The following is a 23,799-nucleotide window of genomic DNA, read 5'->3' as shown; positions in this document are numbered from 1 at the left end:
TACAGATACACACTCACAAAAAGAGAAAAAGGGAAAAAAACATATATATATCGTTGCTCCCAAAGTCCACCTCCTCAAGTTGGGATGATTCGTTGTCTATTCAGGTATTCCACAGATGCAGGTACATCAAGTTGTTTGTGGAGCTTTAATCCGCTGCTTCTGAGGCTGCTGGGAGAAATTCCCCTTTCTCTTCTTTGTTCGTACAGCTCCCGGGGTTCAGCTTTGGATTTGGACCCACCTCTGTGTGTAGGTTGCCTGAGGGCCTCTGTTCTTCCTCAGATAGGACGGGGTTAAAGGAGCAGCTGATTCGGGGGCTGTGGCTCACTCAGGCTGGGGGGAGGGAGGGGTACAGATGCAGAGGGAGCCTGCGGCAGCAGAAGCAGGCGTGACGTTGCAGCAGCCTGAGGCGCGCCGTGCGTTCTTCCGGGGAAGTTGTCCCTGGATCACGGGACCCTGGCAGTGGCGGGCTGCACAGGCTCTCGGGAGGGGAGGTGTGGAGAGTGATCTGTGCTCGCACACAGGCTTCTTGGTGGCGGCAGCAGCAGCCTTAGCGTTTCATGCCCGTCTCTGGGGTCCACGCTGATAGCCGCGGCTCGCGCCCGTCTCTGGAGCTCCTTTAAGCTGAGCTCTTAATCCCCTCTCCTCACTCACCAGGAAACAAAGAGGAAAGAAAAAGTCTCTTGCCTCTTAGGCAGGTCCAGACTTTTTCCCGGACTCCCTCCCGGCTAGCTGTGGTGCGCTAACCCCTTCAGGCTGTGTTCACGCAGCCAACCCCAGTCCTCTCCCTGGGATCCGACCGAAGCCCGAGCCTCAGCTCCCAGCCCCCGCCCGCCCCGGCGGCTGAGCAGACAAGCCTCTCGGGCTGGTGAGTGCTACTCGGCACCGCTCCTCTGTGCGGGAATCTCTCTGCTTTGCCCTCTACACCCCTGTTGCTGTGCTCTCCTCCGTGGCTCCGAAGCTTCCCCCCTCCGCCCCCCGCAGTCTCCACCAGCGAAGGGGCTTCCTAGTGTGTGGAAACCTTTCCTCCTTCACAGCTCCCTCCCACTGGCGCGGGTCCCGTCCGTCTTCTTTTGTCTCTGTTTTTTCTTATTTCTTTTGCCCTACCCAGGTATGTGGGGAGTTTCTTGCCTTTTGGGAGGTCTGACGTCTTCTGCCAGCGTTCAGTAGGTGTTCTGTAAGAGTTGTTCCACATGTAGATGTATTTCTGATGTATCTGTGGGGAGGAAGGTGATCTCCGCGTCTTACTCTTCCACCATCTTGAAGCTCCTCTCTCCACTGATGAGATTTAAATTGGCTTTGTTTCCTTTGCCAGCTCCTTTCCCTTTCTATCTGCTCAGAAGCAACCGCTGTCATTACTTTGGTGGCTATTCTCCCAGCTTTTTTACTTTTGCTACTTTTCATTCATAGGAATTTTAAAAATTTTATTAGTTCATTAATTGTTGGAATTGTGTTGAAAACTGTTGTAATTTATACATTTATTGGGATAAAATGACATCTTTATTAAATCTTCCAATTCATAAACAAAATTTTTTCTTCTATTTATTCAGGTTTCCTTTTATTTCCTTTAATAAATAATTTTCTCCATGTTTTATAAATCTTTTGTTTGATTTATTCATGGTAGCTGTAGATTTTATTGCTACTAAATATAGAATTATATTATTGCTACATTTTCTTGATATTTTAAGACTAATATATATGAGCAGTAGTGATTTTTGTCTGCTGATCTTGTATCAACAGTCCTACAAAAGTCTTTTGCTAATTTTTAGATTCTCTGAAATTATCATCTGAAAATAATGACAATTTTGCTTTATTCTTTGCAAGTCTTACTTTTTTTGTCTTGTTCACTGGCTGTGATATCTAGTACCATGTTGAAGAGTAGTGAGTTTAGTAAGATTTTACTGGCTTATTTGAAGGTATTTCTGATAAAGATTGTCATTAACTGTGATGTTTGATATAGGTTTTTGATAGATATCCTGTATGAATTTAAGGAATTTCCCTTTAATTCCTAGTTTACTGAGATATTTTTTACATTACAAATTAGTATTCAGTTTTCCTAATTTTACTGCATCTATTGAAATGACCATATGACTTTTCTTCAGTCTGCTATGTAATGAATCGCATAGAAAATTTTGATGTTCTGTTCTTAAATTCCTGCATAAGCTCAAATTAGTCAAAATGTATGGTGTTTAACCATAAAATTTTTTTTAACATGGAATCTTTGACATCAGCTGTTCTTTGATGTTTTTCTAATTTATCATTTTTAATTCTCTACTTTTTTATTTGATAATTTTTTCTTCCAACTTTTTGAGATATAACTGACATACAGCACTGTATAAGTGTAAGGTGTACAGCATAATGATTTGACTTACATCATAAAATGATTATCACAGTAAATTTAATGAATAGCCATCATCTCATACAGATACCAAATTAAGGAAATAAAAAAATTTTGTGTGTGTGGTGAGAACTCTTAAGATGTACTCTCTTCAGAACTTTCATATATAATATACAGCCGTGTTAATTATGCTTATCATGTTGTACATTACATCACTGGTACTTATTTATCTTATCACTGGGAGTTTGTCTTACCTTTTGACTGACTTCACCCATACCCCCCTGTTCCCAACCCCCACCTGTGGTAACCACAAATCTGATAACTTTATCTATGAGTTTGTTTTTATGTTTGTTTGTTTTTGAAGTAAAATTGACCTACAAACTTATGTTATTTCATACTGTATTTGTCTTTTTCTCTCTGACATTTCACTATGCATAATATCTTTCAAGGCCATCATGTTGTTGCAAATGGCAAAATTTCATTCTTTTTTATGGCTAATATACTACTGTGAATATATGTACCACATCTTCTTTATCCATTCATCTGTTGATGGGCATTTGGTTTGCTTCCATACCTTGGCTATTGTAAATAATGCTGAAATGAACATGAGGTGCATATATCTTTTGTAATTAGTGTTTTTGTTTTTTTCTGATATATGTCCAGGAGTGGAATTGCTGGGTCATAGAGTAGTTCTATTTTTAGTTTTTTGAGAAACCTTCTAACTGTTCTCCATAGTGACTGTACCAATTTACATTCCCACCAACAGTATGGGAGGGTTCCCTTTTCTCCACACCCTCTCCAGCATATATTATTTGTAGACATTTTTATGATGGCCATTCTGACTGGAGTGAGGTGATACCTCATTGTAGTTTTGATTTGCATTTCTCTAATAATTAGCAATGTTGAGCACTTTTTCATGTGCTTCGGCTTCTTTCTTTAATGGTGTTTTTTAAAGAGCAAATTTTTCATTTTGATGTCCAGTCGCTCGATTTTTTCTGTTATTGCTGCTGCTTTTTCCATTTTGTTTAAGAAATCTTTGTACCCTATATCAGTTTCCTGTAGCTGCTGTATCAAATTTCCATAAACTCCCAGTTCTAGATGCCAGAATTTGGAGATAAAGATACTCATAGAGCTACACCCTCTTTGAAGACTTTAGAGTCTCTTTTGTGCACCTTCCAGCTTCTGGTGGATCCAGAAGTTCCTTGATTTATGGTCCCATTGCTCCAGTCTCTGCCTCTATGATCACATACCTCCTCATTTTCTGTCTTGCAATTCTCTCTACTTCTCTCTTATAAGGACAGATGTGTTTGCAATTACTGCCCCCCTCCCACCCTGCCATAATCCAAGATAAGCTCCTCTCATTGAGATCCTTAATTTACATCATTAGCCATACAAGGTCATATTCATCACATCCACGGATTAGGATGTAGACATATCTTTTTTTTGTTTTTTAACATCTTTATGGGAGTATAATTGCTTTACATTGTTGTGTTAGTTTCTGCTGTATAACAAAGTGAATCAGCTATATGTATACATATATCCCCATATCCCCTCCCTCGTGTGTCTCCCTCCCACACTCCCTACCCCATCCCTCTAGGTGGTCACAAAACACTGAGCTGATCTCCCTGTGCTATGCAGCTGCTTCCCACTAGCTATCTATTTTACATTTGGTAGTGTATATATGTCAATGCTACACACTCACTTCATCCCAGCTTACCCTTCCCCCTTCCCGTGACCTCAAGCCCATTCTCTACGTCTGCGTCTTTATTCCTGTTCTGCCCCTAGGTTTTTCAGAACTTTTGTTTTGTTTCGTTTTTAGATTCCATATATATGTGTTAGCATACAGTATTTGTTCTTCTCTTTCTGACTTACTTCACTCTGCATGACAGACTCTAGGTCCATCCACCTCATGACAAATAACAATTTCGTTTCTTTTTATGGCTGAGTAATATTCCATTGTATATATGTGCCACATCTTCTTGTGGAAATATCTTTTTGAGGGCCACCATTCAGCCCACTACCTATCCCAAGGTAACAAAGATAAGCTATTTTTTTTTCTCCTAGAAACTTCATAATTTTAGCATTGACATTTAGATCTGCCAGCCATCTTGACTTATTTTTCTGTATGGTAAGAGGTAGTGTAATTGTCCATTTTTTTCCATATTGATATACAATTGATGCAGATTATTTGTTGAAAACACTTTACTTTTCACAATGAATTGCACTGGTATATTTGCGACAAATCATTTGACCAAAATGAGTGGATCTATTTCTGGACTGTTTTATTTTTCATTAATCTATTTAGCTATCCTTATGCCAATTCCACATTGTATTAATTACTGTAGCTTTATGGAAGTCTTAAAGTCAAGAGTGTGAATCTTCTAGTTTTTCTGTTCCTTTTCAAGATCGTTTAGTTCTTTCAGGTCCTTTATATTTCCATATAAATTTTACTACCAGATTGTCAATTTTTACCAAAATTAACAAAGCCTTCTGGAATTTGGACTAAAGTTGAATGTATAGATTAGTTTAGATCAATGAATCTGTAGATCAATTTAGAAAGAATTAACATCTCTAAAATATTGAGTCTTCCATCTAATGAACATGGTATATTTCTCCATTTATATCAGTATTTTAAAATATATCTTAGCAATGTGTTTGTGGTTTCCAAATGTAATGATCTTTGATTTTTAAAAAAAATTTATTCCTTCCTAGCCTGAACCAGGAAGAAATAGAAAATATAAACAGACAAATCACAAGCACTGAAATTGAAACTGTGATTAAAAATCTTCCAACAAACAAAAGCCCAGGGCCAGATGGCTTCACAGGCGAATTCTATCAAACATTTAGAGAAGAGCTAACACCTATCCTTCTCAAACTCTTCCAAAGTATAGCAGAGGGAGGAACATTCCCAAACTCATTCTATGAGGCCACCATCACCCTGACCCCAAAACCAGACAAAGATGTCACAAAAAAAGAAAACTACAAGCCAATATCACTGATGAACATAGATGCAAAAATCCTCAACAAAATACTAGCAAACAGAATCCAACAGTACATTAAAAGGATCATACACCATGATCAAGTGGGGTTTATCCCAGGAATGCAAGGATTCTTATATATACGCAAATCAATCAATGTGATAAACCATATTAACAAATTGAAGGACAAAAACCATATGATCATCTCAATAGATGCAGAGAAAGCTTTTGACAAAATTCAACACCCATCTATGATAAAAACCCTCCAGAAAGTAAGCATAGAGGGAACTTTCCTCAACATAATAAAGGCCATATATGACAAACCCACAGCCAACATCGTCCTCAGTGGTGAAAAACAAACTATTTCCACTAAGATCAGGAAAAAGACAAGGTTGCCCACTCTCACCACTATTGTTCAACATAGTTTTGGAAGTTTTAGCCACAGCAATCAGAGAAGAAAAAGAAATAAAAGGCATCCAAATTGGAAAAGAAGAAGTAAAGCTGTCACTGTTTGCAGATGACATGATACTATACATAGAGAATCCTAAAGATGCCACCAGAAAACTACTAGAGCTAATCAATGAATTTGGTAAAGTAACAGGATACAAAATTAATGCACAGAAATCTCTTTCATTCCTATACACTAATGTTGAAAAATTTGAAAGTGAAATTAAGAAAACACTCCCATTTACCACTGCAACAAAAAGAATAAAATATCTAGGAATAAACCTACCTAAGGAGACAAAAGATCTGTATGCAGAAAATTATAAGACACTGATGAAAGAAATTAAAGATGATCCAAATATTTATTTTCTAATTCTTTGTTTCTTGCATGTAGAAACACAATTAATTTTTATATATAGACCTTGACACACTGCTCAATTCACCTATTGGATCTAGCAGGATTTTTATAGAATCCTTTAGAGTTTCTGAAAATAAAATTTTACCTCTATTTCTGTTGATCTTTTTACTTTTCTGCCTAATTACATTGTCTCGGACTTCAGTAGAATGTTGAATAGAATTGGTAAGAACAGACTTCATTCAGTATTTTAACATTAAGTTAAATTTGGTGTAGATTTTTCTTAGACGCTTTTATCAAGTCAGAGAATCTTTTTTAGTTTGCCTAGAGTTTTTGTTTTTGTCATAGTTGGGTGTTAAATATGTTCATATGATTTTTTGTACCTATTTTGTACATATTTTCTGTACCTCCTCTGCACCTGACCACGTGATTATTTTTTATTCGGTTTGTGTGATGAGTTATATTGACTGGTTTTTCAATGTTAAACCAAACATGCATTCCTAGGATAATCCTTGGTTATTCATATCATATTATCCTATTAATATACTGCTGAATTAAATTTGTTAATATTTGGTTAAGAAATTTTGTGCCTATGTTAATGAGAGGTATTAGTCTATAGTTGATTTTATTTTGCTATGGGTTTGTCATCATTTAATATCAGAGTTATGCTGCTATATTGGTCTCATAAAATGAGTTGGGAAGTGTTCTTTCCTCTTTTATTTCCTGAAAGAGTTTGAGTAAGATTGGCCCCGGGGGGGGTGGGTGTCAAAAATCAATTTGTTTACCAGTTTTCATCAGTTTAGTAAGTTGTGTTTTTGAGGAATTTGTCTATTTCATCTACATCATCAGGTGTGGGCTTAATTATGTCCATAATAGTTCCTTACTATCTTTCTAATTACTATAGGATTTATGGTCATATTGCCTATTATATTTTGGATATTTATATTTGTGTGTTTTTTTCCTAGCTCAGTGTTTTTAGGGTATATAAATTTTAATAATCTTTTCAAGAACCAACCTAGCTTGAAGGATTTTTTCTTTATTTCCATATAAATAATTTCTGTTCTCTATTATCTTCTCCTGTCTATTGATATTGTGTTTATGTTGCTTAGATCGTTGATTTTAGAACTTTTTGTTTTCATATGTTTTACTATATATGTTATATATCTCACAATACATTGCTGTTGATTTTGCTTCAGTCAAGCATCTTTCAAAGAATTGGGTAAAATTGAAAAGAAAAAGATATACCTTTCTTAATCATTTCCAGAACTCTTCAATCCTTCTGTAGATTCAAGTTTCCAACTAGTGGTGTTTATCTCCAGCCTGAAGAACTTCCTTTTATTTCTTGTGGTATAGTTATAACTAATAGCAAGTTTTCTCAGTTTTTGTTTGTCGGAAAATGGCTTTATTTCATCTTCATTTTTTAAGATTTTTTGCTGAATATAGAATTCCAGATTAGCCATTTTGGTTCACTGGCAAAGCTCTCATATTATAATATGAAAAAAATGGGGAAAAAATTAAAGCTATACTTCTTAAAGCTCCATCTTTGCCTTATCCTTGTGCTTGGAGTTTTCAAAGAAATACAGATCAAGAGACATAAATTGCTGTGACAACTAAACACAAATCCTGACATATTTCTTTGCAGTCAGAGGGCTTATGGAAGTAAAACTGACTCGTGAAAGACCCTGTAACAGCTTTAGAGATGATCCAGAAGACGATTAAAGGACTGGAAACCAAGACTGACTCTGAGAGGTTAATAAAGCTGGAACTATACAACTTGATGAACAAAAAAACTCCACAGTCATTTCATGCCAGTCTTTTAAAAATTTTTTTACTTTAAGTACAGTTGATTTATAATACAATATTAGTTTCAGGTGTACAACATAGTAATTCAATATTTTTATAAATTAAACTCCATTTAAAGTTATTACAAAATAATGGCTATATTTCCTTGTGCTATACGATATACCCTTGTTGCTTACTTATCTGATACATAGTAGTTTATATCTCTTAATACCTTATGCCTATCTTGCTGCTTCCCCCTTTCTTCTTGCCACTGTAATCACTAGTTTGTTCTCTGTTGTATCTGTTTAGTTGTATTCATTTATCTGTTTTATTTTTTAGATTCCACATATAAATGATAACATAGATTATTTGTCTTTCTCTGTCTGGCTTATTTCACTAAGCGTAATACCCTCTATGTCCATCCACGTTCTTGCAAGTAGCAGAATTTCATTCTTTTTTATGGCTGAGTAACATTCCATTGTGTGTGTTTATGTATGTCACATCATCTTTATCCATTTATCTGTTGATGGACACTTGGGTTGCTTTCATATCTTGGGTATTGTAAATAATGCTGCTATGAACATTGAGGTGCATGTATCTTTTCGAATTAGTGTTTTTGTTTTATTTTTTGATATATACCCAGGAGTAGAATTGCTGGATCATACAGTAGTTCTATTTTTAGTTTTTTGAGGAACCTCCATACTGTTTTCCACAGTGGCTGCACCAATTTATATTCCCACAGTGTACTAAGGTTCCTCTTCTCCACATCCTTGCCAACATTTGCTATTTGTAGACTTTTTAATGATAGTCATTTTGAAAGGTGTGAGGTGATATCTTATTGTGGTTTTGATTTGTATTTCTCTAATGATTAGCGATGTTAAGCATCTTTTCATGTGTCTGTTGGCCATTTGTATATCTTCTTTGGAAAAATGTCTATTCAGGTCTTCTGTCCATTTTTTAATTGGATTTTTTTTATATTAAGTTGTATGAGCTATTTATATGTTTTGAATATTAACCTCTTATGAGTCATATCATTTGCAAATATTTTCTCCATTCAGCAGTTTGTCTTTTTGTTTTGTCCATGGGTTTTTTTGCTGTGCAAAAGTTTTTAAGTTTAATTAGGCCCCATTTGTTTATTTTTACTTTTGTTTCTTTTGCCTTAGGAAACAGATCCAAAAAAATATTGCTACAATTTATGTCAAAGAGTGTTCTGCCCATGTTTCCTTCTAGGAGTTGTATGGTTTTCAGCCTTACATTGAGGTCTTTAATCCACTTTCAGTTTATTTTTGTATATGGTATTAGAAAATGTCCTAATTTAATTCTTTTACATGTAGCTGTCCATGTGCCAGTCTTCAAATATACAAAGGGACTGTATTCAGTGAGTGGCAGCCAGCTGTTTGCAAACCCAGATGTGCATAGAACAAGATAAAATGGGTGTAAACTAAATTAGGAGGGACTTAATTTTGTTTGGAATAGTTTCTTATAAGCAATGAAGTTATTGAATAAATCTTCTTCTCTGAAAGTGATGAGAGTTTCTCCTTTACATTTAGAGGGCTCACATGCTGCTGCTGAAGGAGATGCACAGATTATGTATCTTAAAGGTTCTTCTCACAACTTTCTATTGTCAAAACTTCAGTAGATGGGACTATCCCAAAGCAAGCTCTCCCTCCCTTTATAGATTCTCAGTTACCCCACCTAACAAAGCCATCTGTAAATTTTACATCTGTGAGAAATTTTAAGTATAGCAACGAAGCCTTCTGTGAACTAAGTTTGTCATTGAGACAGATAAGATTCTAGTTTCTGAACAGCCATTCAAAGAAAAAAATTAGCTGCACATAAAGAAATACGGATAAATTATCATTACTGATATTTTTACTACAGAGTCTTTCCTTAAAATAATTTATCTTCAATTACTTTTTTTTCTAAAGACATACATTTTAGACTTTGGCATTTGGTCCAATTCTGCATAATTTTGAATCACAGGAAAAAGTAGATGTATTACCTGACTGGTATGTTGTAAAAATCTTTTTCTAAGATGCAAGGAATAGATTGATTGAATAGCTTTTTAAAATAAGTGTAAAATCTTTAAATCCCTATTCTGTCACAGCTTTCCTCACAGAAATGTCAGTAATCTGACTGAATTTCTTAACTAAATTATGCAGAATCATCCACATCAAGCAACACTTATTTTATTCATGGTATAGAGAATCATAGTCTGGCAGTGTTAGGCTCACAGTATAAACAAAGATATCAAGGTTAATTCCTTTGCCTGGTGTTACTTGCTAGGTCCTCTGGCAGAGCCCTGATTAGATCCCAGGCCTCTTGATTCCCAGGTTAATACAATTTCTAGTAAATCAGGCTGCTTCTAACCTATTGGTGTATGTCTCTTACAACTAATTCACCAACATTGAGTGAAGTCACTTAAATGATTATGTAGCCAAGATAACTCTGAAGGAAACTTCCCTGGGAAGGTTTCAATACTTGCCTTTTAATATTCATTGTTCCTTCTGAATCCAAATAGGCTTGCTCTGAAAGTATTCTTCCCATAATCATTGGTCTTCAAAGCATACCTATTTTGAAATCAATACTTATTTAATAGCTGAAAAATATTCCTAATAAATTGTTTGGTGAGGAAAAACATTATACAACAAAATGTAAACACACAAACACACACACAACACTTCTCTGAAAAATGAAAGCAAACAAAAATATTGACCATTCCCATCTCTGAGTGATCATATTTTGAGTGGTTCTTTTTTTCCGATTTCCTTGCTTAGCTATAATATTTAAAATCCAACAATAAACATATATTGCTTTTATGAGGCCAAAAAAAAAATCAAAAGGCTCTCAAGTCCCAACCTTCTTGTGATTTTGATTGGGAACATAATTTAAAGTGAGCATACTTGAGAACTCCTTAGCATTTTGTAGTTCAAATGGAGAGCAGCAATGAACAGCTAGCATTTGAGGCTATCAGACAGTCTGCCTACTTGTGAACATTATTCTAAATATAATTTTCCAGTGAAATGATTTGGTTCTTAATACTGCTCAAATATGCCCTCAAATATTAATATCTTAGTCGCTAAAAAGCTACTCAAATTTGGCATTCAGTATATTAGGTAATCTGAATTAAAAGCACTACATTCTGAAAGAAGGTTTGATTTTTATTAGGGCAAAAGCAGCCTACTAAAAAAATACATTCTTAGTTTTCAATGTATAATTATAATTCTATTGTATAAATGTCATTAATTTGCCTCTAAGATTGTAATTACTCACTATTTCATGATCTATTCAAATGGTTCAATCAACACTCTTTCACTAAGGAGGTAAAATCATAGAAATAAACCCAAAGTATAAAAGGAACATAAAACATTATTTTTACATTATGGTGCTGGTTGAACATATTTTAGGAATAGATGTCCTTCTAAACTCTCTTGGCATGTCAGTATATAATGAATCATCCTTAGGACCTATGACATCTTTAAATCTAACCTAACTTTTAATCACTAGTGTAAGTCCGCTTACTGGTATTCGGTTTTCAGTATAAGGCAATGTACCAGAATCTTGTTTAAAGTGGATTTTTATATTCTTGAAGCAAACCAGAGGTATAGCTCTATTTGAATGGCCCCTGTTTTGACTAAAATCATTGAGGCTGGAAAGATTTTTATGTAACAATTTGTTTAAGAGCTCCAAATCAAACTCTGCCAATTATTAATAATCAATTAGTCAATCAACACTGGGACTTCTTTCCTCTGGAACCAAAACTTTAACCCTATAGCTCTCGTTATCTGATTTAATCTTCATCCCATGAGTCATTCTTATTATTTCCTGGATTGTTCTGTGTATCATTTCCAGCTGAGTTCTTCTGAAATTATTTCTTTGTTATTACCATGATAGCTCAGCTGTGGAGAGGGCCTCATGTGACTGGAAATCTTAGGCCTCGTGGGGTTTGCTAAGGAATGTCTAAAATCCCAGTGCTCCAAAGACATCTCCACTGTTTCACTGTTTTAAAACTGTTCCCTTGGTAATCTGGAGAGTGTTAAGAGGTAGGGAAGGAGGGAGAAGTAAATTCTCCCAACGGAGTAGAAATAGTTAAGGGCTGAATTTGAGGAATTGTGTCTCCCAGCATAATGTTGGTTTGGGCTCTGGTGTCAAGATTATATCTAGGAATATGAACATCTGGGCCTAATGAGATATCAGCATGCATTTGGATCATGAATAAACAACCTTTCTCCAACCTGGTCACCGCTGGCTACATCAATAAAAGGCTTGTCGATGATTACAAAAATCATTCTCTGACACCTATTGACCAACTATCTTCCCCAAACAGGGCAGATTTAATCACTCTGGAAAGCAATTCCATTCATGGATTATAGTAAAAATGAGATAGGCAATTTCTAGCTGTTTTTTGCCCAAAAACAGTCACACACACACACACACACACACACACACACACACCCCTTGTGTAGAGAGCTCTCCTGCTTCTTGGCATACCCATCAACCTCACTGGAGGGGTCCTGAGGAAGGATTTCACACACAACTGACTGGACTAGCAATATTAGTGACTGCTATTCGGACAGCTTTTAAAATGCAAGTGTTATTCAAGGTGAGAAATATATCCTCCTCTTAACAGGCCTTTTCTTCGTTGACTCTGGTTATTTTTGGCAGAGCCCAAAGGACACATATGTTTTAAAGACAAGAATTGGGGAGGAAAGGTCGCAATTACAAGTGTGTTGCTTCCACAGAGCACAGATGGGAGGCAGCCTAGGAGCTGAGGGAGTGGCCCTGAGTGGAGGAGAAATGCCGGTGTGACTCCACCCACTTAGGCTTCTGCGCAACCCATGTCCTGTCCGATGTGGACAGGTCTGGTCGCACCCTCAAACGATTTCTAAGCTTTCTGTCAATAACCTAGGATTCACAGAGTATGAGAGTGAATCTTTTCCTTCTTCCCTCTGCACTTAGTGGTTAACTCGAGAAAAAAAAATGTAGTCTTTGTTTCCAATGTTGTTTTAGGAACATCAGGAAATTTATTTGAACAAGGTGTGTTAACATATTATTCCTATGTAAATGAAACAAGTATGGAAGTCAGGGGGATAAAGAAATACAAAAGATTAAAAGCATTAAAAATTATTCTAAATCGGGTAAGGTCTGGATCTGAGGTGCTGCAAAGTCCCTTCCAACGCTGAGATTCTAAAGCTTTATCACCTATATTTGTATGGCATATCAAATTTACAAAGTACTTTCACATTTATTCTCTAATTTGAATTTTACAATTACCTTAAGTCAAAACACATGAGCCCCACAGATAAAGAAACTGAGGCCGAGAGATTCTGGATGATTCTTCCAAAGTCACCAACTCCTTGCCACGGTTGAATTCTGATTATGATCAAGGTTTCCTGACTCCCAATCCAATGTTTTACGGCCTTTAATTCACACAGTACTCCATGCAAAGATATGAGATAAGTTATACCAACATATTGGAAAGCCTCTTGGCTAAGATAGCGTTCTATATGAGCAAATTTGTGCAGATAAACTCACTAAAGCTGTTTTTATTCTGTTGCCTTATTAGCATGCCAAAATCTGGTAGACGTATGGTCCCGGCCTTCAAGAATATTAGCTGTTAAAGATAATAGAATTATAAATTAGTTCCCTTTCCACTTATATTATTTAGACTCACTCAACAAGCAAGGGGCACATATACTCAGGTTCCGGGTGGGGTTTATAGTTGGGATAAAAGGAGAAGTAAGAAAGGATGGAACCTGGTCTCCTAAGGCTTTAAGGAGAACTGGGACATCATTACAGTGATTACAACTGCATCTTCACAGTTCGGGATCCACAAAAGCTGGAGAAGTGAGAGAACATCTCTGGGAAGCCAGTGTGAATGCACATCTCCTGTGCCCAGGACTCACCCTTACAGCCCTGCTTCTTTCTCTGGTTGTTTCTTTATCTTCCATGTAAATTAACCTGTCTCTACACTCCTTTCCTCTGTCTCATATCTTTTATTGATTTGAGCTGATTATTATTGCCTTCTTGGGTAATATTATTACCCAAAGTAATATATTACCTTCTTTAATTTTTCTGAGCTATTCTACTTTTGACTTACCTCTGCTTAGAGGATCAGTTTGAATGTGCTAGTTACCAGGACAGACTTACTGGGGCTCTGACCACCTTTATATATAGGTCTATTGCCTATATCTTTGGGTCATGTCCCCCATCCTCAGCTTTCCCAAGGCTTGTGAGGTCACGTGGCACAAACCATAGTTACCATAAGCAAGGACTATTTTTTTTGGCAGTGTTTTTATTTCTTTTTATTTTTTTAAACTTGTAATTTTATATTGGAGTATAGTTGATTAACAATGTTGTGATACTTTCAGGTATACAGCAAAGTGATTCAGTTATACATATACATGTATCTATTCTTTTCAAATTCTTTTCCCATTTAGGTTGTTACAGGATACTGAGCAGAGTTCCCTGTGCTATACAGTAGGTCCTTGTTGGTTATCCTTTTTCACTAAAGCAGTGTGTACATGTCAATCACAAACTCCCTAGCTATCCCTCCCCGCAAAGCTTCCTCCCTGGTAATCATAAGTTCGTTCTCTAAGTCTGTGAGTCTATTTTTGTTTCATAAATAAGTTCATTTGTATCATTTTTTTAGATTCCGTATATAAGCGATATCATACGGTATTTCTCCTTCTCTGTCTGACTTACTTAACTCAGTGTGACAATCTCTAGGTCCATCCATGTTGCTGTAAATGGCATTATTTCATTCTTTTTAACAGCTGAGTAATATTCTATTGTATATATGTACCACATCTTCTTTATCCATTCCTCTGTCGATGAACATTTAGGTTGCTTCTATGTCTTGGCTACTGTAAACAGTGCTGCAATGAACATTAAGGTGCATGTATCCTTTTGGACCATGTTAAGCAAGGACTTTATCCCAAGGATGGGGGCAGGCTAGAAGTCAGAGACCTCTCATGCACTATGCTTCCTGGCGTTCCTTATTTTTTTAATCTTAACTTGCTAAATTTTTGTTTAAGTATTTCATTTTATTTTGAACAATCTGATTTATTGCTTCCTGTCTATTCTCTTGGACCCAGTCTCAAATAAACATGTAAATATAAATATTTTAGTAACACTTCAGACAGTAAGAAAATTGGATAGCAGTAATAACAAAATCAAATAAAGTAGAAGTCCTCTTACCTTATGCAATAAGGACCAGTAATTGGTTAGTAAAAAAGTCATTTAATGTGAGGGATATTTTTTACATGATATATTGTTTAAAGATCATATTTTAACTTAATACATGTAAATATCTTTTTATTGGCGTGTTCTGTAGTTGTCCATGTTGTATAAAGACCATCATTCCTAATACAACATCTCTAATTTCTAACTCTGACTTCTTTAAAGTGAAAATTTAACACATTTGCAAATTAATGTTGGTGCGTAAGTCTTAAGATTTTGAGAAAATTTTCCCAATCATTTATAAATTTCTTATCTATACCTCATTTACAAAGAAAATTTCATTTAGAACCACAGATTATCATGCCTTAATCAGAGAACTGAACTTAGTTTTGATAGAAATAACTTTGTTTTCCACTCATATTTTACTCAGTTATATATTTGGATGCATTAAAAATTTTAAAATAAAACAATTTAAAATAACATTAAAATATTAAGTAACATAAGGCAGCAACAAAACTGATTCTTGATACGTCTGTGACACAACTGATGGGAACAATAGTACCAATATGGCTTGGAGAATAACATAGTCTTCTGGTCATGAGTGCTGCGCCATGAGCCTCAGTCACTGTGCTTTACAGAGAGAAGAGAGAGAATCCTTTCAACAAGCAAGTGAGCTAAGGGGTTTTCCTGAACATATATACTCAACATGATTCATAATTTCTCTTAGGTTATAATAACATGTAAGGTTTAAAATGGAGAGGAAATTCCACTGGTGAATTTTAAATAAAAGTGATTTCCGTTAGAAGAATACAAAAGAACACACAATTAAGACTGGTCAGTATAGGTAAATAAACAATAAGAAACAGAAATAGGAACCTCCTCAGAATACACACAGAAATAAAATCCAAGTGAATGAAGTAAAAGTAGACTTCTGTGTGCCAAAAATTCAAGAAGCAGAGAACATGAAGAAGTATTTCATAACAGACATTCTTTAAATGCACTGGAAAACCAGAAACGACAGGGAAACCAAAAAAAGAGAAACAAATACCACGTACATGAGCTGAGGCGTAGCTGCTCTTGGGGATGTGCTAATCTTGGATTTTAACACAGATTGAAACGGTAGCAGAGACATCGGAATTCAGAAACGCAGGGAGTTGGAACTGAGATCACCAATATAAGTTGGAACCTGAAGGGCCTGCACTCAATGAAAAGGTTAAAAAGAAAAAGGAAAAGGAGAGCCTCCGGGCACAGGGAGAATGTAAGGAAGTTTACTTTAGTTTGGATTATGAGGGGCTAAAACAAAATTTCCCTGCGTTGGGGCTGTACCAAACGTTGTCTGGTTTGGACGAGAAATCGCCATAGAAATCACTCTTACACCAGGAATACTTCTGCTAAGAGTCATGGGATCAAAAAACATAAAAATTCCCTGATAGGACATGGTTTCAACCTAGGCTGCACAGGATTCCTATGAGAATGAAAATGAGTTTACAGTGCAATTATAAAATAACAGGAAACAATCTCCAGGAATCGGACAGCATATACAACAGGAGATTTCAAATCCCAATAATAGCAGAAGATAGAATGATCTGACAGAGATTCTGAAGTAAATTGTTAAGATTATTAAAGAGAAAAAAAACTAGAATTGAAGATGTAGACAAAAGGACACAAAAGCATATGAAAATAAGATGTAGTGATAAATGGATATAGAGGTGGCCATATGGCCAAATATGTGTACATCAAGTGTCATAAAATGTTCATAGTAGAATATAGCTGGTGGTTATACAGGTGTTCAATGTAAAGTGACTTCTTATCTGTTTGAAATTTTTCATAGTAAAATACTGGGAGAAATATACCACAAACAAAGAATGGCAAGATATAAAAAGAATCAACTCAACAACTATAAAAGCTGGGGAAATATTTACAAAACTGTTTGCAGGCATTAGCCATCAGCAAAGGACCACAATAAAATACCAAGGACCACAATAAAACTGGAATAAGCCAGTTTGGGAACAAATAAGAACCATCTCACCAGAAGTATACTACTCAAATGATAGAGACCAAAGTTTAGCATAGAGCACTGGCAGTGGTGCTCAGATTGTGGTCCCCTGACTAGCAGCATCACCATCACCTAGAAACTTGTTAAAAAAGCAAATATTCAGGCTCCTCCACAGAAACACTGAATCAGAAACTCCAGGGGTAGAGCCCAGCGCTCTGATTCTGATGCTCTCTTATGCATCAGAGAATCACTGGTTATAGGGAAATAGAACTTCTGATATAAGGTAGCTAACAAAAAATTAATGATAACACATAATCTTAAGAGAATTCCCTTTCAAGTCCAAAATGAATAGTATTATCACTTCTTTCAATGGAATACTTGCAAATAATTTTACTTTCTACATTAAAAGTGTTGGTGAATTTTATTGTCAAACTATTAAAACTGATAAAGAAGTTCAGCAAAGTCATGCTGGATATAGGATTAATATGCAAGTTATATAAAATTTAAATGTGCTTCTACAAGGCAGAACTATTTATAAAATGTAATTTTTAAAAGATATTTATTATATTCATTATTTATTATAAATATATTGTATTTATTATACTTATTATAACCCAACTATAACAAATCTAAACCTAGTAATCTACATTATAATAACTTTCACTATATTTATATTATTCATTCACAGCTCAGCTACTACTACATTATCACCATTACACGCAGGAAACAAAATACCTATTATCACAACCCTTACACTAGCTACCCTGCTATCAATAGGAGGACTCCCGCCACTATCAGGGTTCATACCCAAATCAATAATCATCCAAGAAATGACAAAAAAACCCCACATTATTTTGCCCACACTAATAGCCATCACAGCACTACTTAACTTGTATTTCTACATGCGACTCACTCCACAGCACTGATCATGTTCCCCTCCACAAACAACACAAAAATAAAATGGCAATTTGACTCTACAAAGCAAATAACCCTCCTACCAACCATGATCATAATATGCACTATCCTACCCCTCACACCAATACTATCAGTATTGGAATAGGAATTTAGGTTAAACCAAACCAAGGGCCTTGAAAGCCCTAAGCAAGTATAATTTACTTAATTCCTGCCTAATAAGGATTGCAAGACTATATCCTACATCAACTGAATGCAAATCAAACACTTTAATTAAGCTAAATCCTCCCTAGACTGGAGGGATACATCTCCCAGGAATTTTTAGTTAACAGCTAAATACCCTGGTCAACTGGCTTCAATCTACTTCTCCCCCTGCCAGGGAAAAAAAGGACTTCGAGATGGGATAATCCTATTATCTCAGGTCCTCTTTTTTACCAGCTTCTTTTGAGCCTTCTACCACTCAAGCCTCGCCACTACACCTGAATTAGGCGGGTGCTGGCCGCCAACAGGCATTCACCCTCTAAATCCACCAGAAGTACCGCTCCTTAACACTTCCGTGCTACTAGCCTCTGGTGTATCTACTACTTGAGCCTACCACAGCTTTATGGAGGGAAACCGCAAGCATGTACTCCAAGCCCTTTTTATTACAATCGCCCTAGGCATATATTTTACACTCCTGCAAGCCTCAGAGTACTGTGAAGCACCCTTTACAATTTCAGACAGAGTATACGGATCAACTTTCTTCATAGCCACAGGATTCCACGGACTGCACATAATTATTGGGTCCACCTTCCTCATTATCTGTTTCCTACGCCTATCAACATATCACTTCACGTCCAACCATCACTTCGGCTTTGAAGCCGCTGCTTGATACTGGCATTTTGTAGATGTTGTATGACTATTCCTTTACGTATCTATCTATTGATGAGGCTCATAATACTTTTAGTATTAATTAGTACAATTGACTTCCAGTCAGCTTCGGTATAACCCAAAAAAGAATAATAAACTTAATACTGGCCCTATTGACAAACACAGCACTGGCCTCATTGCTCGTACTCATCGCTTTCTGACTCCCCAAGCTGAATATTTATACAGAAAAAACAAGGCCTAATGAATGTGGATTTGACCCCATAGGATCAGCCCGCTTGCCTTTTTCTATAAAATTCTTTCTAGTAGCAATCACATTTCTTCTCTTCGACCTAGAGATTCCCCTTCTAGTGCCCCTCCCCTGAGCACCTCAAACAAATAATCTAAAACCAGTACTCACCATAGCCCTGCTCCTAATCTCATTATTGGCAATTAGCCTGGCCTATGAATGAACTCAAAAGGCCCTAGAATGAATTGAATATGGTATTTAGTTTAAAACAAATGATTTCGACTCATTAGATTATGACTAAATTCATAATTACCAAGTGCCTTTAGTATATATAAATATTATTATTGCTTTCACAGCATCTCTTGTAGGACTGCTAATATATCGATCCCACTTAATATCCTCACTATTATGTCTAGAAGGCATAATATTATCGCTATTCCTCATGGCAACCCTAATGATCCTAAATTCACACTTCACTTTAGCCAGCACAATACCAATCATCCTGTTAGTGTTCTCAGCCTGCGAGGCCACACTCAGATTATCCTTACTAGTAATAGTATCAAACACATATGGCACCGACTACGTACAAAACCTTAACCTCCTCCAATGCTAAAATTTATTGTCTCTATGATTATATTAGTACCTCTGACTTGGTTATCAAAAAATAATATAATTTGAATTAACTCTACAGCCCATAGCCTACTAATTAGCCTCACAAGCCTGCTTCTCCTTAATCAGTTTAATGATAATAGCCTTAATTTCTCATTAATGTTCTTTTCCAACTCCTTATCTACACCACTATTGATCTTAACGATATGACTCCTACCACTAATATTAATAGCCAGCCAGTCTCACCTGCTCAGAGTCACCGACCCAAAAAAAACTGAATATCACTATACTAATCATATTACAAACATTTTTAATCGTAACATTTACAACCACAGAACTAATTTTATTTTACATTATATTCGAGGCTACACTAGTTCCTACACTCATTATCATCACTCGATGAGGTAACCAGACAGAACACCTTAATGCAGGACTCTACTTTTTATTCTACACACTAGTCGTGCCACTCCCACTTCTAGTAGCATTAGTGTATATCCAAAACACTACAGGCTCTCTAAATTTCTTAGTACTCCAATATTGAACCCAAGCACTACCCAATTCCTGATCTAACGCTTTCATATGACTAGCCTGCATAATAGCTTTTATGTTAAAAATACCCCTCTATGGCCTCCACCTTTGACTACCCAAAGCACATGTAGAAGCCCCCATCACAGGCTCTATAGTCCTTGCAGCCTATTACTAAAACTTGGGGGCTACTGCACACTGCAAATTACAGCAATACTCAACCCGCTGACAGAATGCATAGCATATCCCTTTCTTATGCTTTCCCTATGAGGAATAATCATAACCAGTTCAATCTGCACCAAACAGACCTAAAATCACTTATCACATATTCTTCCATCAGCCATATAGCGCTTTTCATTGCAGCTATTCTTATCCAGATGCCTTGAAGTTATATAGGAGCCACTGCTTTAATAATCGCCCACGGCCTCACATCATCTATACTACTCTGCCTAGCAAACTCAAATCACACGCGAGTCCATAGCTGAGCAATAATCTTAGTCCAAGGCCTACAAGCCTTCCTCCCACTAATAGCCACTTGATGACTGCTAGCAAGCCTAACAAACTTAGCCTTATCCCCAGCTATTAGTCTGGTTGGAGAGTTGTTTGTGGTTATATCGTCCTTCTTGTGATCAAATTTTACCATTATCTTAATAGGAGCCAACATTGTAATTACAGCCTTATACTATCTATATATATTAATTACAACACAATGTGGTAAATACACACACCGTATTAATAACATTACACTCTCTTTCACACGAGAAAATGCTCTTATAGCCCTTCATGTTTTATCCCTTCTACTCTTGTCACTAAACCCCAAAATTATCCTAGGCCCCCTATATTGTAAATATAGTTAAAAAAAACACTAGATTGTGAATCTTGTAACAGAAGACTGAAACTTCTTATTTACTGAGAAAGTATGCAAGAACTGCTAATTCATGCTCCCATGCCTAACAGTATGGCTTTTTCAAGCTTTTAAAGGATAGTAGTTATCCGTTGGTCTTAGGAACCAAATAATTGGTGCAACTCCAAGTAAGAGTAACAAACCTATTTTCCTCTTTCACTCTGGTCACACTGCTTATACTAACAATCCCAATTATAGTAACTAATACAGATTTTTACAAAAGCAGCAAATATTCATCATATGTAAAAAATACTGTCTCATGTGCTTTCATTACCAGCCTAATTCCAAGAATAATATTTGTCCACACAGGCCAAGATATAGTTATTTCAAACTGACATTGGATCACTGTTCAAACCCTTAAATTAACACTTAGCTGCAAAATAGATTACTTCTCAATAATATTCGTACCAGTAGCATTATTTGTCACATGGTCCATTATGGAGTTCTCAATATGATGCACACACTCAGATCCCTACATTAACCAGTTCTTCAAATATCTACTCCTCTTCCTCATCACCAAGCTAATTCTTGTTACTGCCAACAACCTCTTCCAACTTTTTATTGGGTGAGAGGGAGTTGGAATTATATCCTTCCTGCTCATTGGGTGGTGAGACGGGCGAACAGACGCAAACACAGTTGCTCTCCAGGCAATCCTATATAACCGCATTGGGGATATTGGATTTATTGTATCAATAGCATGATTCCTGTTTAACCTAAACACATGAGACCTGCAACACTTTTTTATACTAGACTTAAATCACTCAAATCTCCCCCTCATAGGACTCATACTAGCTGCAGCTGGAAAATCAGCCCGATTTGGACTTCACCCCTAAATCCCCTCAGCAATAGAAGGCCCTGCTCCTGTATCAGCCTTACTCCACTCAAGCACAATAGTTGTAACAGGAATCTTCTTGCTTATTAGATTTTACCCTTTAACAGAAAACAACAAACTTATTCAAACCATAACACTATGCTTAGGAGCCCTTACCACCCTATTCACAGCAATATGTGCCCTCACCCAAAACGACATTTAAAAAATGGTCGCTTTCTCCACTTCAAGCCAATTAGGCCTAATAATGGTAACAATTGGCATCAACCAACCCTATCTAGCTTTCTTGCACATCTGCACACATGCTTTTTTTAAGGCCTGCTATTCATATGCTCCAGATCTATTATTCACAGCCTGAATGACGAACAAGATATTCGAAAAATAGGAGGCCTATTCAAAGCTATACCTTTTACCACAACAGCCCCTATTATTGGAAGTTTAGCACTGACAAGAATGCCTTTCCTCACCGGCTTCTATTCTAGAGACCTGATCATTGAAACTGCTAACACGTCTTGTACCAACGCCTGAGCCCTGTGAATAACGCTAGTTGCCACCTCCCTCACAGCTGTCTATAGTGCTCGCATTATCTTCTTCGCACTACTAGGACAACCTCCCTTCTCTCCCTTAACCTCAATCAATGAAAACAACACACTCCTAATTAACTCCATCAAACGCCTACTAATTGGAAGTGTCTTTGCTAGGTTTATTATCTCCAGCAACATCTCCCCAACAAAGGTCCCCCTAAAAACCATGCCCCTATACCTAAAATTAACTGCCCTTACAGTGACCATCCTGGGCTTTGTACTAGCACTTGAAATTAATCTTAACACACAAAACTTAAAATTTATTTACCCTTCAAATACCCTCAAATTCTCCAGTCTTTTAGGATATTTCCCCACTATCATGCACCATTTACCTCCCTACCTAGACCTATCAATAAGCCAACAATCAGCATCCTCTCTCTTAGACTTAATCTGACTAGAAAAGATTTTACCAAAAACCATATCCCTTATTCAATTAAAGCTCTCCATGCTAGTCTCAAGCCAAAAAGGCCTTATCAAACTATATTTCCTATCGTTCCTTATTACCCTCATCCTTAGCATGCTTTTATTTAATTACCACAAGTAGTCTCCGTAATAACTACAACACCAATAAACAGCGACCAGCCAGTAAGAATTACCAACCAGGTACCATAACTGTATAATGCTGCAAGCCCCATAGCTTCCTTGCTAAAAAAACCAGAATCACCAGTGTCATAAATAACCCAGTTTCCCAGCCCATTAAACACAGCCTCCACCTCTTCATCCTTTAAAACATACAGCACCATTAAAAACGTTATTACCAATCCTGAAAGAAACGTCCCCAAAACAGTCTTATTAGAAACCCAAACTTCAGGATACTGCTCAGTGGCCATAGCCATCATATAACCAAACATATCCAAAATCCCTACTAAATAAATCAAAAACACCATCAAGCCTATAAAAATGAACCACCAAAATTCAACACAATCCCACACCCAACACCACCACTCACAATCAACCCAAAGCCCCCATATATAGGTGAAGGTTTTGAAGACAACCCCACAAAACTAATCACAAAAATAACCCTTAAAATAAATACAGTGTATGTCATCATCATTCCCACATGGATTCTAACCATGACTAATGACATGAAAAATCATCATTGTCATTCAACTATAAGAACACCAATGAGCAACATCTGAAAATCACACCCACTAATAAAAATCATCAACAGTGCATTTATTGACCTCCCAACCCCATCAAATATCTCGTCATGATGAAATTTTGGTTCTCTATTAGGTATTTGTTTAATTCTACAAATCCTAACAGGC

The 23,799-nt window shown here is 36.5% G+C and overlaps 1 pseudogene; it reads left to right on the top strand.

Annotated features, from left to right (window-relative positions):
- Positions 1-15,687: 15,687 nt before the first annotated feature.
- LOC133092960 (NADH-ubiquinone oxidoreductase chain 5-like) lies at positions 15,688-23,075 on the top strand (annotated as a pseudogene).
- The last annotated feature ends 724 nt before the right edge of the window (positions 23,076-23,799 follow it).

This window comes from Eubalaena glacialis, chromosome 6 (assembly GCF_028564815.1).
Source record: "Eubalaena glacialis isolate mEubGla1 chromosome 6, mEubGla1.1.hap2.+ XY, whole genome shotgun sequence".
NCBI lineage: Eukaryota > Metazoa > Chordata > Mammalia > Artiodactyla > Balaenidae > Eubalaena > Eubalaena glacialis.
This window is presented reverse-complemented; position numbering and strand designations above follow the sequence as displayed.